At 41.0% G+C, this 17,466-nt stretch overlaps 1 protein-coding gene across 1 annotated transcript in view; it reads left to right on the top strand.

Annotated features, from left to right (window-relative positions):
- Window positions 1–17,466, top strand: part of CDH13 (cadherin 13) — a 411,322-nt gene that overhangs the window by 299,060 nt on the left and 94,796 nt on the right. The window lies entirely within an intron of this gene.

Raw genomic sequence — 17,466 nt, 5'->3', positions numbered from 1 at the left:
TGACCCATCAATGTCAAGAAGATACTGGGGGAAAATAGAGAGCAAGTTGATATGACAACTGGGTTGTAAAGAGAAGAAATAAGCTTTATTAGACTTTGTCCTTGAAGAAAAGAAGGAGGTTTAGAGTTTGTGAGTTAAGAAGGGATAAGGAGTTGAACTCTTCTTTGGTTCAGATTAAAATTCTGAGCCATCAGAGAATAGGGATATTGTAAAAACCCTCCTGAACTTGCAAAGCAGAACTGAGCACTACTGCCATGTAGCTGGCTAATTCAACACAAAGGAAGGGGGAAAAAGAATAATCTCCCTTTAAATATAGCTCCATGCTGACACCCCCAATTTGCATAAACAGAAGTGAGCCAACCTCTCCGAAATCTTTCATTATGAGATTATCCTTCCATTTTCATTTATAAGGGTAACAGCCACATTGGGGTGTGAACGAGCGTGTGGTGCACAAGCAATGTGTGTTTTCTTTTTCTTTAAAATAGTTAAAGGATGTATAATGGGGGGAAATTGCCAGCATCATAAATAAGTGCTGAATTTTTTAAAGTAGTAATTTTATTAAAAATGACCGTTGCAAATATTTTAAAAAAAAACGAATACAAACTTTAAAACACCAATGATTAGGTCTCCCTGATGGTTAATACATCATTTTGAGCCAGCCAGAGCTTCTGTGTGAGACATGTAAAATACAGTATGTTGGGATAGGCCAGAAAATTGGGGAGAGTTGCATTGTAGCAAAGATGGGAAACTTGTCTGGAATGTCTTGACTCTAATTCTTTTATTTAAATCTGGCCAAGTTTTTGTCCAGGCAAAGGGTGAATATTGCCAGAAAGCAAGGCCACAGTATGTCAATGTGTGATTGATCTGTCTCCTTAAAGAAGAGACAAACTCATCCAATAAGGTAAGGTTGGGATAAAAAAAGGAAGTCCCCACCAAGGATGACCAGAATCAAAACTGACAAAATCTCAGACAAACTCCCAAAAAGACATGACTGAGTTCTAATTCTATCTTGAATTCAGCTTCTTTATTTAACAAAAGAAGAACCACCTTAGAAAGTAGCGTATATTTTTAACTATGAGGTCTTTGCTGCTCTCTGTGTTTGGTTGTTTTCTTATAGACATTGCATGACCTAACAGTGAACTGATGATGTTACCTAGTTGGGTCATGCAAAATCTGCAAGAAAACAACCAAGCGCAGAAAACAAGGAACTCACAGTTCTCCTCCTCCTCCTCCTCCTTCTCCTCCTCCTCCTGCATACCCCACTCCCTACTAGCACTGATGATGTTACCTAGTTGGGTCATGCAACATCTTCAAGAGAACAACCAAGCTCAGAAAACAACAAGGACCCCACAGTCATCCTCCTCCTCCTCCTCCTCCTCTCCGCACACCCCACTCCCTCCTAGCACTGATGATACTACCTAGTTGGGTCATGCAACATCTTCAAGAAAGCGACCAAGCTCGGACAGCACCAAGGAACCCACAGTTCAACCCTAAGCTGCAGATATTCTCTTCTGTTACTATGTTCTTAACTTTAGGCACTTTGGTTAAAATACCCATATGAAATGAAAATATTAAATATGAGGGCTAAGCAACCACCAAGTCACCCAGAGAACTTTATGGCCAGATGGGAATATGAAATATATTTTAGTGAGATACTTCAGGGATTTCAGGCTCGCTACCAGCTAGGAACTGAAATAAAAGGCTTTTCCCCATGTTTATCCACCCACAGTCACTGGACAAAGGGTTCCAGCTGTCCCGTTTTTATAACCCATCGTATGACTAATAAGGCAGTTATGTATTGTGCCTAATTATGCTTTTTAAATGTTAAGTTAGTGCAATTAAAACACGAGCGAAATATTGACAGACATCTGTGACATAAATGCCATTGCCTTGAAAAGAGCTAGCTGTAGATAAATTGTTGAATTATACCCTAAAGAATGGGGGGGGGGGAGTAGGAGGAATCACCAGGATGTCAATCAAACCTTCTTTTAATTCTTACTTGGATTTCGCTCCATCTTCAAAATGCATTGAATCAGCTGGAGAATCATTTATAAAACATGAATGCCTATCTGCTTTTGCCGACAAGAGTGGATTTTTTGCCATTATGGAGAAAAACTACGAATAAATAGCATTGGAATCCCGATTAAAATGTTGCTGTCAAATTGGGAAGGAACCCCAGAACAATCTCGTTTTTCTTTTGTTTTGCTCCAACACAAAGTCCAGTTTTCTCAACTTAAAAAAATAATAATGTTAAAAGTAATTAAATGTAAAAAAGTACCAAAAGGGTTGGTTTCATTGAGAAGATCCCTTCAGCGAATATATTAAAAAAATTTCAGCAGGAGATTAAACTTTCCCCTGGCTTTCATCCTCTAAATGTTCTCCCATCAATTTATCCCCTGCTTCTATATTTAAAAAAAAACAACACTGCAGGATTAGAGAAAATGTGCATTTCATATCATATTTAGATTGGATTTTCTCATTGTGCTAAACAGTTGCTTGTAGACTAAACCACAGTTACCTGGGTTTGTACAGCAGTTTAAGCCATAGGCTTACTGTAGCTTGTTTGGTTGAATTGATAGTTCCTTGATTGGGGCGTTGTTTACTTCTTGATTGTTTGTCTAGTATTCATCTTGATGTTAATATCTACTTAGTTGGGTGTCGATTGCTGGCAAGGATATGTTCTGGTCTTTTTGTTTCCTTTTGAGTCCCAAAGATGCTTTTTCAAGAGGCGAGTAGACTTTCTGGTTTTTCTTTGAAGATGTTTTGCTTCTCATCCAAGCTTCTTGGATGAGAGGCAAAACATCCTCAAACTATGACCTGGATGATGGAGAATCTCCATAGACATTTCTTTTTTAGCTTTTTTATTGTCTCTTTAGAATGGTATGCAGATGTTGTTTATCTCTATATGCCTGTTGATGGCTGATTTGTCTGAGTGCCAGGCTTTCCAGAATGTTCTTGGAATTGTGAATGTTTTTGCTCAGTTGAAACTGGTTGAGCCTTACTTATTTTCATAACTATGGACCTATGGTTGGTTAGCCACTATGTGATGAGCCTCATTTTCATTAATAGCCTCCTCTATCAATGACTTTTTCACCCAGAATCCTTTAAAATCAAAGCAGCTATTTGGCCTAATCCCTTTCCTTTAATTAATTTATTTTTTTTAATTCTTTTTGGAATATCTTTATATTGTGGGACACATTTATTGATTCACACTGCATTCAGAAAAAAAGAAAAATCTTGTGGGCCAACATAATTTGTTGCTTCACCAGCTAGTTAAAGATAAAGAGAAGCTTCATGCAAGCACAGGAGGGCAAAATAATATCAAGAACACACAGTGTTCAGCTAAAAGAAAGAAGACATTTTTTTAAAAAAGAAGGAAAAAAAAACTCCATCAGTTGTGTACCAATTTAATAAACAACTGTCATGTATGCTTAAAATCACCACTCCAATATTTTAATTATGTCATCTTCAAATAACTTCTCATGCAAAGAAAGTTGAAGTGACAGCTTGTGGCCTGAAGAAAATGTAACATGACGTAGCTCATTTTCTTTCCCTCTTAGAGCTAAAATTTAATTTTCTTCATCTTGACAAGGAAGTGTTTTAATTAGAAATTACTTCTGTTTCTGCCCTCCCTCCCCATTTAAACCCTGATACACACAAAACAGCAAGACTTTGGATTGTTCTAATGAGCACATGTATGTTATCCTGTCCAGAACTAGAAATAGGCCCTAAATCTTTGTCCATTACTACTGTCTGGGAAGGCAGTATGCAATTCCTTGTCCAGATTGAAGAACCATTGTTGCATCTAGAGCTGGGGTTAGTTCACCCAACTTTTGAGGGTCATTTAGCAAAATGTGGAATGCTTTGATTATGTTATGGTCACCCACACACAAGAACTCTTTCAAAAACTCATGCACGTGTCAAGAAGAGAGGCACAATTGCTTGCCAATAGCTAGATTTAAAGTATTCAAGAGTTGCAATCACAAATGCTTCAATTTTTCATGAATTGATCCTTCCGCCATTTCAACCATTTAATTGTTGTCCATCACGATATCTGATGGCAGAAAATTCCATTATCTAATCGTGTGTGTGATCTTCTTAATCTAGAGTCAGTCTTCGAGATGAAAACTGAGTAATGTTCAGATGCTTTTCCAAGCCTTCAGATGCTTTTCCAAGTCTTCTTATTTCCCATTCTTTAAGAGGACCTGTTAATTCTTCTAATAATATATTACACTTTGCCTCCCGCCCTTTCCTCCCCTTTTTCAGTCCCCTTTTTCAGTTTTTAAAGCACATTGATGCATTTTCTTCTAGAATAGATCCATTGTAATTATCTTTGCATTTGTTCCTTTTTCTCTCTTACTATTTTAAAAGCGATAAATAAATAAAGGCGACCTTTAAAATGGAGGAATTCGTTTACCCCTTGCCTTTTCCTCATCTGAGAAAAAGAAGAAGGGAAAAAAATAGGTAAAGTTGCTTCTCGTTTCTGAATTCTTTGTGTTCGCATGCATATTTAAATGTAGCATGAAATTTGCATTTTCTTTCATTGAAGGAGCAGCCTTTTTGTTTTAACTTGAAGCAATGATAGGTGGGGATTCAGAAGGGGACTGCCTTCTACAAAAGTGTCAGAAACTTTGTAGAACATAGAATAATAGGGTTGGAAGGGACTGTTGAGGTCTTCTATCCAACCTCCTGCTCAAAAGGAGATCCTCTACCATTCTGGACAATGGCTGTCCAATCTCTTCTTGAAAACCTCCAGTGATGGAGCATCCACAACCCTTGGAGACAAGCCACTAATACTTCTCACTGACAGGAAATTTCTCCTTGATTCTAGGTTGGGTCTCTCTTACTGTGCTTTCACCTGTTACCTTTTGTCCAGCCCCCAGGTGCTTTGAAGATTCCCCTTGTTCTCTGTGATAGCCCAGAACACAAACTGAATTTTGTCTGAGTCAAGATTTAAATTTTGAATCTACTATGTTCTTCCCTAGGCTTCCCCACAAAGCACTAAGCAACTCTGTGTCCCTGCAAAATCTCTTTTATTAAATGAATGTGAATTTATTGCATTCACATTCAGCCAACGGCCTGGCAAAAAGTCTTGCAAAAGTATAATTATTTGCTCAAACCTTATCTATCTTGGAAAGCTGCCTGGTAAATATTTCCACGCACAGTGCTGACAGGGAAGGGCTCAGCACAGACTCTCTAGGTTACACAGACATCTACATGAGGCTGGAATGAGCAAACGAAGAGACGAATGACTTGTTTCCTGCAAAAGCCCCCTCCCCTTTTGCTCCTCTTTTAATCCCTATGGGAGGGGCCATTCATCATCCACCTGTGGCCTTACTCCCACGTTGACCCTGAGTTCTTAATTGTTCCTTCCTTTTGGCAACTCTGCACATGCGCAGGCTGGGAACTGGTTCCAGTGCTGTCCAAGCCCAAAGGCAGCTGATGACTGCCAGTCTGCCCTGGCCCCATCTCTGATGCAGAGTCCTCGTCCGAGCCTTCCTCAGTCTCCAGGACTGGCCCAGGTTCCTCCCCAACCTCCTCACTGCCCGACTCTGCTGCCAGCTCCATCAGCTGCCGCTGAGCCACAACACGCTGAAACAGATTAATTCAATTTGTGTAAGAGTTAATTGTTGCTTCTCTGTTGTAGTCACATTAACATTGTCATGTTTTCAGAGGTGGTGCTCGAGAGTTTGAAGGATGGAAAAATATGTTCTTATTAAATCAATACACAATTGCAGAGTACAGAAAAGCTTCCTTGCAGGAACCACGTAATCTTAACCAAGTTGCCTATTTAGGCAAAAATGAGAAAATAAATGAAAATGGATTGATTGGTTATTAGTACACGCAACAGACATTCGTATAAGATGAAAAAAGATTCATATTTGCCATCTCCAAGGAGATGATGTAATTTTCTTGCTTGGAACCACACAGGAACTGAAAATGGAATGAGAAATATATAGCTGAGCTAACAAAGGATATGTTGAGGAAAGAATAATAGAATCCTAAATTTGGAAGGGACCTTGGAGAACTTAGAATCCAACTTCTGCCCAAGGCAAGGATTGTTAGACCGTTCCAGAGAAAAGGTTGTCCAATCTTTGGTTGAAAACATCCAGTGATGGATCTCCATAATAACAGCAGCCAGGTGCTTCACTGCTTCCTACTTCTCACAATCAGGAAATTCCTCTGATTTTAATTTTGGGTCTCTGTGTGTAATTCTTCCACCCATTGGCTCTTCTTCTACCCTTAGGCCTTACAGAGGATATATTCACCCTTCTTCCTTGTGACAATCCAGAGAAGCTTCCCTCTTTTCTGCCTATTTTATTTTCCCCTAATCCCCTTTTCAGGAGAGCTTAATTATATATGAAGGGATGTTACCAGGGGTGGGATTCTACCAGTTCAGACCGGTTCTGTAGAACCGGTTGTTGTGATTCTGTGCAGTTCGGCGAACCAGGAAATCAAGCCCCTGGCTGGTCCCTCCCCTCCCTGCCCAGTCACTCCTTACCGCGCATAACAACATCATTGACTACATTTCCCCCGCCTGCCCTGCCCCGTCCAGTCACTCCTTATGGTATTTCTTTTCTTCTTTCTACTGACGATCAGCTGTTCCAATGATCAGCTGTGCCAGGATCCCCCATTCCATTCCATTCCACTCCACTCCACTCCACTCTCATCCCATCCCATCCCATCCCATCCCTTTTATTCTTTGTAAAATTGCAGAGGATTCTTTCTGAAATACTTTCCAGCCCTCTCTCCTTCCACGGCTCCTGTCTGCAGCTCTCTTTCCCATCTCCAAGGTCATTCCCACCTACCATTACAGAAAAGCATAGAAAGAAATAGTTTGTATATTTGCTTTTATTAGCAAAGCAACTCCCTTTATTTAATTTTTCCTTGCTGTTGCTAGATTAAAGCACTTTTCTCGGTCAAGAAAGCGAGGGAAAGAGATCGACCTGCTTTGCCTATAAATATGAATCGCATACAGCTATCGACAGAAGCCAGGCTATCTGAGAGCTGTTTTGAAATAAACAATGTGATATATCTGGTGATGAGGAGGGAAATAAAACAGCGAATATAGCTATTCAGCGAAGGACAATGATGAAAATATGTCAGTAAGGAAAGGAGGGAAAGCAATAATAATGCACAACAGCCACAGGAATCTATCTAAGAATTAGGCAAAATGATTGAGAAATATGTGTTTTTATTATCCGGCTTGTGTACAACAAAGGTTTGATGCTCTGGAGATGCTTGCACCAAATAAAAGGACACCATCCAACAAACATCATGATTACCATCAAACTGGGTTTGTGGATTTCTTAATAGTATAGGATTACTAAATGTGAGATAGAAAGTTGTGGACTGAATAGATTTTTGGATCCAACTTAGTTGCTTGCATGCTTGCTTGCTTCCTTCCTTCCTTCTCCTCCTTCCTTCCTTCCTTCCTTCCTTCCTTCCTTCCTTCCTTCCTTCCTTCCTTCCTTCCTTCCTTCCTTCCTTCACCATGGTGGTACAGTAAAATGCAGTATTGCAGGCTGATTCTGCTCACAGCCAGGAGTTTGATCTTGACACAGTTCAAGGTAGACTCAGCCTTCCATCCATTTCAGGTCAGTAAAATAAGGACCCAGATTATTGGGGGCAATATGCTGACTCTGTAAACCACTTAGGGAGAGCTGTAAATCCCTGTAAAGCAGTATATAAGTCTAAGTGCTATTGCTATTGCTTCCTCCCCTTCCCTTCCTCCTCCTCCTCCTCCTCCTCCTCTCCTCCTCCTCCTTTACAATTATTCATGACAACTCTGCCACCTCTAAGTTGATTGTTTTTCCACCATAGAATTTTCCCCTGGGGGAAGACAAAATTCAAATATGTAGATTGGATAGGTGGCACTCATGTTTTCATTTCTGAGATACCTTGAAAAAGAGAATAAAACTGATCTGCAGTCAAAAGTACCAGATCAATACGAGGGAAATTAAGAGATGAACAATGTGTTCCTTTCAATAAAAGACTGCAATTCATCAAGTTTTATAGCTAAACAATCCCAGTCATTTTGTTCAGTCGGTCCAGATGTTTGGATAAAGACATTCTCATTTTAAAACTAATACAGTCATGAGAAACCTCTCCATAAAGCTTTTCTGTCTAGTTTCTTTCTTCTTTTTTTTCTGTTTTCAAAAAAATGTTTCTTTTATCTTCTTCAGAGAAGGGAAAAAAGATATGTGCAAAACAAATGCATAGCTATGCCAAGAAAGAAAGAAGAAAAATAAGCAAATATAGCCTAGGAAAGATTATTTGGAGTTTTTTTTTTCTGTGCTGTGATTTGTGCAAAACTTTTTCTGCTTTACTGTAGAAAATTGCTTTGCAAATCGCTCCAGGCATCAACCAGCAGAAACATGTTTCCAAATGTGTTCCTTCATCTAATACTTCCTCCGGCCTACATCTGTTTACTTTAAAGAGTCTTTAAGAAGAAGTTTAGCTGTAGACATTTTGTTTTCTTCCCACAATTCATAGGAAGAAAGGAAAAAGCAGCCATGACACTATGAAGGACATGATAAATATCTGCTTCACTTCCAAACCCCATGTAGAACATAAATTCAGATAGAACACAGAAGAGAACATAGGATAATAGAGTTGAAAGGGACCTTGGAGGTCTTCTAGTCCATCCCCTGCTCAAGCAGGAGACAGTGTATACCATTTCAGACAAATGGATCTCCAGTCGCTTCTTAAAATCCTCCAATGAGGGAACACCCACAATTTCTGGAGGCAAGTTGTTCCACTGATTAATTGTTCTCACTATTAGAAAGTTTCTCCTTAATTCCAGGTTGTTTCTCTCCTTGATAAGTTTCTATCCATTCCTTCTTGTTTTGCCTTTTGGTTCTTTGGAAAGCAATTTAACCCTCTCTCCTTTGTAGAAGCCCCTCAAATGTTGGAACGCTGCCATCATGTCTCCCCTAAATCTTGTCTTCAGTTTTGAGGGTTGGTTGTAAAGACCTAAATTAATGGGGTTCTTTCTTTTTAAATCACGGTTGCTCTTCCACAAACCCTACCCTATTAGAGCCTCAATGATATCCTTGGCTGTTCATTTACAAGTAAAACATCCTTTGGTTTTGTAAGGTAACAGTTTGATGGCCTCACCTAAGTGCTTCTTCAGAAAAACACCAATGATTTCTTCGTGCAGCCCTTGGTGCTATCTGAGCTTGGTGGTTTTCTTGCAGATGTTTCATTACCAAACTAGGTAACCTCATCAGTTCGTCTGAAATGATATAGAGTTTCCTGCTTAACCAGGGGGCTGGACTAAAAGACCTCCAAGGGCCCTTCTAACTCTATTATTCTATTATTCCTTGTGGAGTGGTGGTGTTCTACTGCTTCGGCCCAGTTCTGCCAAGTCGGTAGCGCCGATGAGCAGTGGAGACTGGAACAGTTCTCTCCACCGCTCTGCTGTTGGGCCCATCCACCCGCCCTGGCTCCCATATTCACCTTTATTCCCTGTTTTTGGAGCGCAGCTGTTTTGCGCGGCACAGCAGATTGCCACGCGGCAGCTGCTGAAGTGACAGGGAGAGTGCAGCATTGCAGGAGGCGAGTTGGAAAGCCTCTGCGCCTGTGCAAAGTGTGCATTTGGCATGTGCGTGCATGCACAAAGTGCGTGCACACAGGCAAAGCGCGCCCACCAAGCCACACCCACCAAACCGTTGGTAAAAATATTTGAAGCGCACCACTGGAAGGGATCAATCCAATGTATAGACTTCCTCTTTTCTAAGAAACGTGGGTGCTTAATGACTTTGTTTAAGCGCTAACAATTTCACATCCGCAGTCTTTCCATTCAGCTTTGCTACGACTGGAGTCTCAAGACGGCAGAAGCCTATCTGTCATCTCTAAGACAATGTGTTTAGAAGATAACTCAGCATTTTTCAAGCGAGGACTCTTCCGATTAATTTATAGAATGAAGGCGTCAGCCCCTTTTTTTAAAAAAATAAAAATAAACGCCTCTTAAATCACAGCAAAATCCATTTACAATACATCAGCCCTTTGATCTGTGGCGTGATGAGATATTGTGAACCGAAAAGTATTCTTTTGAAGTCTTGAAGCCAAGAATGCAAGCAGTTATCATGCATCCTCTAAAATTGGATGGGCCTGTCCTGCTGTTGAACCCTAAACAAGCCCTTGACTATTCGATGATGATGATGTGGTGATGGGAAGGATTTATAACGGAGGTTGGAAACATCTTGGTGGAAAGTTGGATGGTACATCTTCCTCTCGTCCCCTTTTCTATCTCACATTCTATTACCCACTTTTATCCTCAGGGTTTTGTGAGTTTTTTCTTCTTCTTTTTTTTTTTGCTCCAACGTAGTTCCTAAACACCCCCAAATATCCAGAAGGTATTTCTAGTTTAAAATCACACAGAGTCCCTGTGGTTGGTCATAAGGGAGAATGCAGCCATCATAACTTTGAAACTGGCTCTTAGGAAGTCTATTGTAACTTCAAATAGTCCAGTGGTGGGATTCAAATTTTTTTACTACCAGTTCTGTGGGCGTGGCTTGGTGGGTGTGGCATGGCTTGGTGGGCGTGGCAGGGAAAGGTTACTGCAAAATCCCCCTTCCCTCCCCACCCCATTAACCTGCTTTCCAGCTCCGTTCTCCTGTGCAGGCAACCAAAGAAGAGCCAGCCGATCAGCTGGGACTCAATGGGAGGCAGAGAATAGATGACGGTGGGTTCAATCAGAGGTGGGATTTGCCAGTTCTCTGAACTACTCAACATTTCCGCTACTGGTTCTCCAGAACTGGTCAGAACATGCTGAATACCACCTCTGGTGTAGTCATACAATGACTGGTTGTACTTTGACGATTACCTAATGTGCTGTAGGTAGGAGATGATCAGGTTGAGCCTGAGGGAGGGGTTAAACACGCCATTAGTTTTGAGTCCTTTTGAACCTACAAGAGATCTAAGTCCAGTCCACCTTGAATTTCATTGACCCTTCTCTACCATCAATTCACATTGACTGCTAGCAATTCAGATTCTGGTCGTGAACTTTAGCATATGAGAAACTTATATATTCATTTGAATTGCCTGGACTCCTGATTTCTTCATTTGGCAAGGTGACAAATGTCCTTTAAAAAAAATGCCCACTTCCATTCTACGTCGAAGTTGCTACCTGAATAGATATTAAGCTATGGTGAGCAACACTTCGAAGCCTGAGTCAATTCTTCAGTTGCTTGGACACCAAACGTCAGACGTGGTGCCTCCCCAACCCACCTTCTTGTACAAGTATTTTTAGCAGAATCCAGTGGGTGTCAGACTACCTGGCAAATATTCTGTCTGGTCGGGGAGAGAAAAGGTCATCCATCAGCGGTCCTCATAATGAGCTGGAGCACAAGAGGGTTTTGCTGTAGACCGAAACGGGAAAAGCTTGGAATGAGTGAGAAATTCCACCTCCGCCTGCAGATAAATGGCATATGAGGATGGAGAGAGGAGGCTCACCTGATTTGTGTAATATTGTCAATGTGATCTTGCTCTGGCACTGAACAAAACTCATTTACCACACAAGGGACAGTCATTATTGTGCTCCCCTCGCTTTCCTGGATTTTAGTGCTTGGCTTGGCTGGATGTTCCCATTATTTGAACATGATGTTTCTCTCAGTTTGCATCCCTACCTAGTGCCTTTCTTTCTGTAAAGCTTGCCTTGGGGATCACTCTACCGTGAGCCTCACACAAACAAAAAAAAATCCTTTGGATGGCCGCCCAGTTGGCTGTACTATTCAGACCTCTTTCTATTGTCTGGAAGCATCTATTTGAAGCCTTGTGCTGGTTTAAGAGAGTCTGCAAAAAAGATATCTGTCCGCACTTTGACACTCATTTCAGAAGCCTCTTCCAGAGTGCTTGCTTATATCTCTGTAGCCATTTATTCCCAAATATTATTGAACACATACACCCAAATGTAATGCAAATGCCAAAATTTCAAGGTTTTGAGATGCAAAACTGAGATTCCCCAAGTTGATGTGAATGTTTAAGCTGGAGATGGACACAAATATTCTCTTCATCGATTGTTTTGGGCTTGGTTGCACCAAAGGAGAAATACTCTACTAAACAACTACTACCAGGTCCAATGGAAGAAGTCCCCTACTGAGGTTTACTCATGGGATTTAGCAGAGCAGGGGATTCAGCACACCAAGACTTCTTGTTCTAGTTCCACAAAGCCAGCTGGGTGATCTTGGACCAGACTCAAAGTCCTAAGAAGAAGAACGGAATGGCATTTTTTTTTTTTTGCTTCTGAAAAACCTTGCCAAGAAAACTGCAGGGATGTCCCAAAGATGTTTTTTCAAAAGGCAACTGGATTTTGATTTGCCTTGAAGTCCTTTCCCTTCTAATCCAATAAGCCTCTTTGGTTCTAACTGAATGGTGGAGGATGGAAAGATTTATATTCCTTGCAGTCATCTGGTTGTTCGCTCTCTTTCTGAGAGTTGGTGAGGCTGCTTGGAGGTTTCTCTGTGCCCTCAGGGTCATCTGAATGACCCTGACTGTGAAGAATATAAATCCATCCATCCTCCATCATTCAGTCAGAACTCAAGAAGCTTTTTGGATGAGAAATAAAAGGTCTTGAAGGAAGAAACAAAGTCCAACTGCCTTTTGAAAAAGCACCTTTGAGACAATCATGATATGGATGGCTGAGAATCTCCATAGAGCTAAAACCGCGGGGACTCACTGAGGCCATGGCTGAGAGTCCACACTAACTTGAAGGCACAACAACAGGACAAAATTGCTGTTAAGCACATCACAACTTAGATGGAAATCAATCCAAACTCTCTTCCAGACTGAATTCCGCAACCGTCATAAATATGAGCCAGTTGCCAAGCACCTGAATTTCGAGGGAATGCTACAATGGTTGTAGTGTGTGAAAAATGGTCATAAATCAGTTTTTTCCAGGGCCACTGTAACTTTGAACTGTCACTAGATTTGAACTAGATGAACTGCTGTAAGTCAAGGATTGCCTTCTCTAGTTCCTTCTTGCAGGCAAAGGGTATTTCTTGCAGATCTTCCAATGCGCTGATATCCTAATTTTAAATTCTCATATAAAAGCCTCTTTCCTTTCTTGTGCTCAACCAGACATTTGACTTGGCATATTGCTTATGTTGATGGCAGGGAATAAAGACTAATGCTAGTTGTAGCGGTGCAATGCTCCAATTCCTTTCCCCTTTTTAAAGAAAAAAAGCTTCCCACATATAGATATGTAGCTAGAGATAGCGAGAGATAGCTACATCCAAAGGCAAATCACCCACTGTGCGCATACATATTCAGAGGACTATATCAGAGATTTGTGACAGTAGTACGCAGCAGCATGTCTTCCAAATGGGATGAAAAGAAGTAAAAAGCATATAAGAGAGAGAGAGAGGGAGGGAGGGAGGGAGGATGGGAGGGAGGGATAGAGGGGGAGAGAGAGAGAGCGCTAAATAAATCTTGGTGCATAGCTTTAGTATCAATGCATTGCAAATAGATCCCTTTTTCGGGATGCTTTTATACAAGTGATTTTGTTGTGCTTGTATGTCTCAGGTAAAGGAGCAGGGGTCTTCCCTATCCAGGTGTATCTTCTGTAGAAGGGCAGTGTCAGGGGTGGGATTCAATTTTTTTAACAACCGGTTCTGTGGGCGTGGCTTAGTTGGTGGGTGTGGCTTGGTGGTCATGTGACTGGCTGGGCATGGCCAACTCAACATCACTGACATCAAGGCACGCATCTCCTCGCCTGGCCTCTCATGACTGTGGGGATGCTGCAACAGTTGTAAGTAGGAAAAATGGTCATAAGTCACTTTTTTCAGTGCCATTGTAACTTTGAATGGTCACTCCACACAAGCAAAGTACCAGCAAAGGAGGGGGAAAAAACTCCAGAGAAGTTCCTGAGACAGGAAGTCTAGTCCTGCCAAGAATGTAATAAGAGTTAACGGAGAGGCAGTTTCTGTAAGCAACACCAGAATCTTTCCTTCCTGCCTTCCTTACAGTATTAGGCCAGTAATTTCTTCTAACAATCGGTTCTCCGAACTGCTTAGAATGCTAACAACCGGTTCTAGCGAATAGGTGCGAACCTGAAGAATCCCACCCCTAGGCAGTGTTTGGTCTGCAGTTTGGAAAAGTAGTCAAGATCCTTCCAATCCTTTGAAAATTAGTCAAGATCCTTCCAATTTGCGAAACCTTAACAGTTTCAGGGGCCAAGTTAGAGAAGGGGAGAGCACCTTCTCACACTTGATAAACAAGAAGCAGATGGTGGAGAGTTTCAGGACCACGGGTGGTCCAAGATGACCTAGAATGGAGAAGAACAGAACTGTCAAGGGCAGGAAATCAGGAGTCAATGAATACACTGAATGAATACAGTGTGGTTTATTGCATGCTAGCAGTCTCTAGAAGAATCTGAACTACTAACAGTCAAAGCAAATTGGTGGTAGGTAAGAGTCAATGGAATTCAAGGTGGGCTGGACTTAGATCTCTTGTGGACACAAAGGGACTCCTGACTGCTGGTATGCTTGACTCCTCCCTTGGGCTCAGCCTGGTCATCTCCTACAAGGATGATGATCTGAAGCACGGGACCGGGCTGAGTTGCACAAGTTTTATGTGTTCCTGTATAGAGAATCAGTTTATATGCATAGTTTTCTAATTCCTCTATTCAAGATATATATGTACCTTATTGTGTTATGGACCTGAGAGAAGATAGATTATGTAGTCATATCTGGCAAGAATCCTTGACAATCATCATCATCATTTTATGACCCTTGTGGGGGAGGGGGGAGTCTGAGCAAATGAATGGAGCAGAGTGTTTACTGACCGGATGCCCTTCCTGTCACCAATGCAAAGTTTTGTTGTGTAGATATATTCTCATTATGCCCAGAGAGAGAAATATCTGCTCCACCTAGGATTGAACTCACAGCCTCCTGATTGTGAGGCGAGAACTCCACCTCTAGACCACCGCATCACTCTGGAAAAGAATCCTTGACAATGATGGGGGACAATTACATTTTGACCATCCAGGACCTGAAATTCAAGATATTGGAGAAGGATTCTATGGCAAGGCAGAAGTCACATTTTTACTTTGTTTGTTATTGTTTTTAATGGTTTGCACCTAGACGATAGTCCCAGCTTGCAACTGAAAACATAGTAATTTAATGAGGACTTGTAATTTGGCTCTATACCTACCCAGTAAGGAATTCAGCATGGTGTGGTCCATTGAATCAAGATGGTGACCAAGACATTGTTTTCAAAGCTCTCTGACACACATTAAAAAAGCAGCTTCAATCCCACTTTTTTGGCTTTGTGGACTTTTTTTAAAAACACAAAGAGTTAGTTTTCAGCCTTCCTTAGAAATCTGTTGCTATAGAAAAATGTGATCTTAGCATTCACTTCTGGACTTTCTCCGCTTTCCATTAAAATATTTGTAGCTGGGTTTTTTGCTTTGCAAAATTGAAATTGCACAAATTAGAAGGCTGCAAAATATGACTTGAAATGCTGGGCACTGGGAGGAAGGGACGGAAAAACTCATCTCTTTCCTGTCTCTTTCTTGTACTGCTTCTTTTTGAAAGCCTTTCCTTTGATTTCAGCATGGAATAATCTAACCCTCCTGTTTGCCTCTTTAGACTCGTGAAACTCCCCTGGGTTCATAGCGGTAAATTCTATTCTTTTATTTTTGCCGAAGTCCTCTTAAGTCTCTGGAGAACAATGTATCTTCCGGTGACAATCAGCCTGATGAAAAACCTTCCCCCTTTCAGAGCAGAGTCCCATTATTTTGGAACCAACAACCAGGTGTTTGCATTCCCCTCATGTTCTCTTTGTCTGCAACAGCCGCACAGACAAATAGACTAGTGTCCGATGCCATTATGGAATATGCACTTACGGCCTCTGTGATCTTGGTGGGCTTATAAATAAATCATACTGAGGACGGTGAGATGCATCAGGGCTTTGGGGAGGTGAAGAGCAACCCTCTTCTTCTAGCCGAAGCTTCTTCTCATTCCAGGCTCACAGCAATTTCTAGGTTATGTGTTCCTGGTGAAGTGGCTCAGCATCTGGAGAAACAGGTGAGATCGTGGTGGATGAAGGTCCATCAAATGGAGAAAAATTAAACTGCTGTAGTTGCTCTCGATTTGCAATTGCAAATGGTAGGTCTTGGGAGCTAATCTGAACCTAAAATGACCATTATGTTTGGCGATTGTAGGACCCAGGGGTTGACAAATGGTATTAAGGTCTCCTGCTTGAGCAGGGGGTTGGACTAGAAGACCTCCAAGGTCCCTTCCATCTCTTTTATTCTGTTAAAGGCAGGTATCTCTCTTTGGCAAACAGGTGATAGATATCCACAGGAAGGTCATCACCCAACAGAGATGCCCTTCCTGATATGGAGATTCTTTAATTGGATCCAGAAAGTTGGTTTCTGCCATACGTAGTTGGGAATCCACCAGAAAGACCTTCCAACTGGATTCTCATCCAATTTTCGGATTGCATTTCAGTTCTTTGTAGGTTTATTCCCAACTGTCTTCTGAGTAGGGTTTGCCAAAGAATAGGAAAAGTCAGAAATTTGGGGAAATGCCTTGCATTTCATACTATTTTACCTGGATATTTCTGGATTTGGGAGTCAAGATTTGAAGCTGGCTAGTAAATTAGTAGACGATCCCACCTCTACCCCATCTATGCACTGCATCTTTTCATCCTTTAATCCATTTTCTTATACATTGTAATGATTTAACTTTCAATGCCCAATCTTTTAATGTTTCTAATATTTAAATTATTTTGTTCTGTAATTTAGGGCATTGTACATTGACCAAAGTCATTTGCTAGCCAGAGGGGCAACAAGTAAATTTAATAAGTAAATAAGAAATGATAATCATAAATAAGATTTGTCTTCCTCCTGGAACTACAGATTGGGCAGGGATTTCATTCATTCATTCATTCCCATATTTGTTTGCTTGTTAGCTTGCTTGCTCATTCATTTATATAAATTATCTTACCTTTTTATGTCACCTTGCTGTGATGTTTTAGTACCAATTCATGATGGCTGAGAACGAAATTTTAATACCTTCCTAAAGAAATTAATTTTTGCATGCAAATGTACAGGCTGCAAGATAAATTTTCAGGAACTCATTGGCTGGTCTGAGTTTCTGGATATTTCTGCAAGCAAATATCAATACTGCCAATTGCAGTAATGTCCGTCAGGCGGCTGATTAATATTTTGGTCAGAACCCCCAAACAGACGGGCTTATCTCTCTGCCTTTTATTTGGCCAGTTCTTTCCTGTTGAAGGTAATCTGGAAAAGTCTTCAGATTATTTGATCGCTCAGGCATGAGATCAAACAGAACCAGAACAAGAGGGTTGCGCATGCTGGCTGGAATTAAATAAATATGGCCAACATCAGAGACAAAAATCTATCTGTATTTTAGAAGCTGTCAAAGTGAAAAATGGGGCTGCGAGTTTGGCCTTTAAAAAAATAATAATTTATTTTAAAGAACTACATACACATAC

Source organism: Notechis scutatus, chromosome 9, assembly GCF_049901735.1.
Source record: "Notechis scutatus isolate UNSWTSFEM ecotype Mainland chromosome 9, rNotScu1.2, whole genome shotgun sequence".
NCBI classification, from domain to species: domain Eukaryota; kingdom Metazoa; phylum Chordata; class Lepidosauria; order Squamata; family Elapidae; genus Notechis; species Notechis scutatus.
Note: the sequence above shows the minus strand (reverse complement) of the source record. Positions and strands in the feature narration are given on the sequence as shown.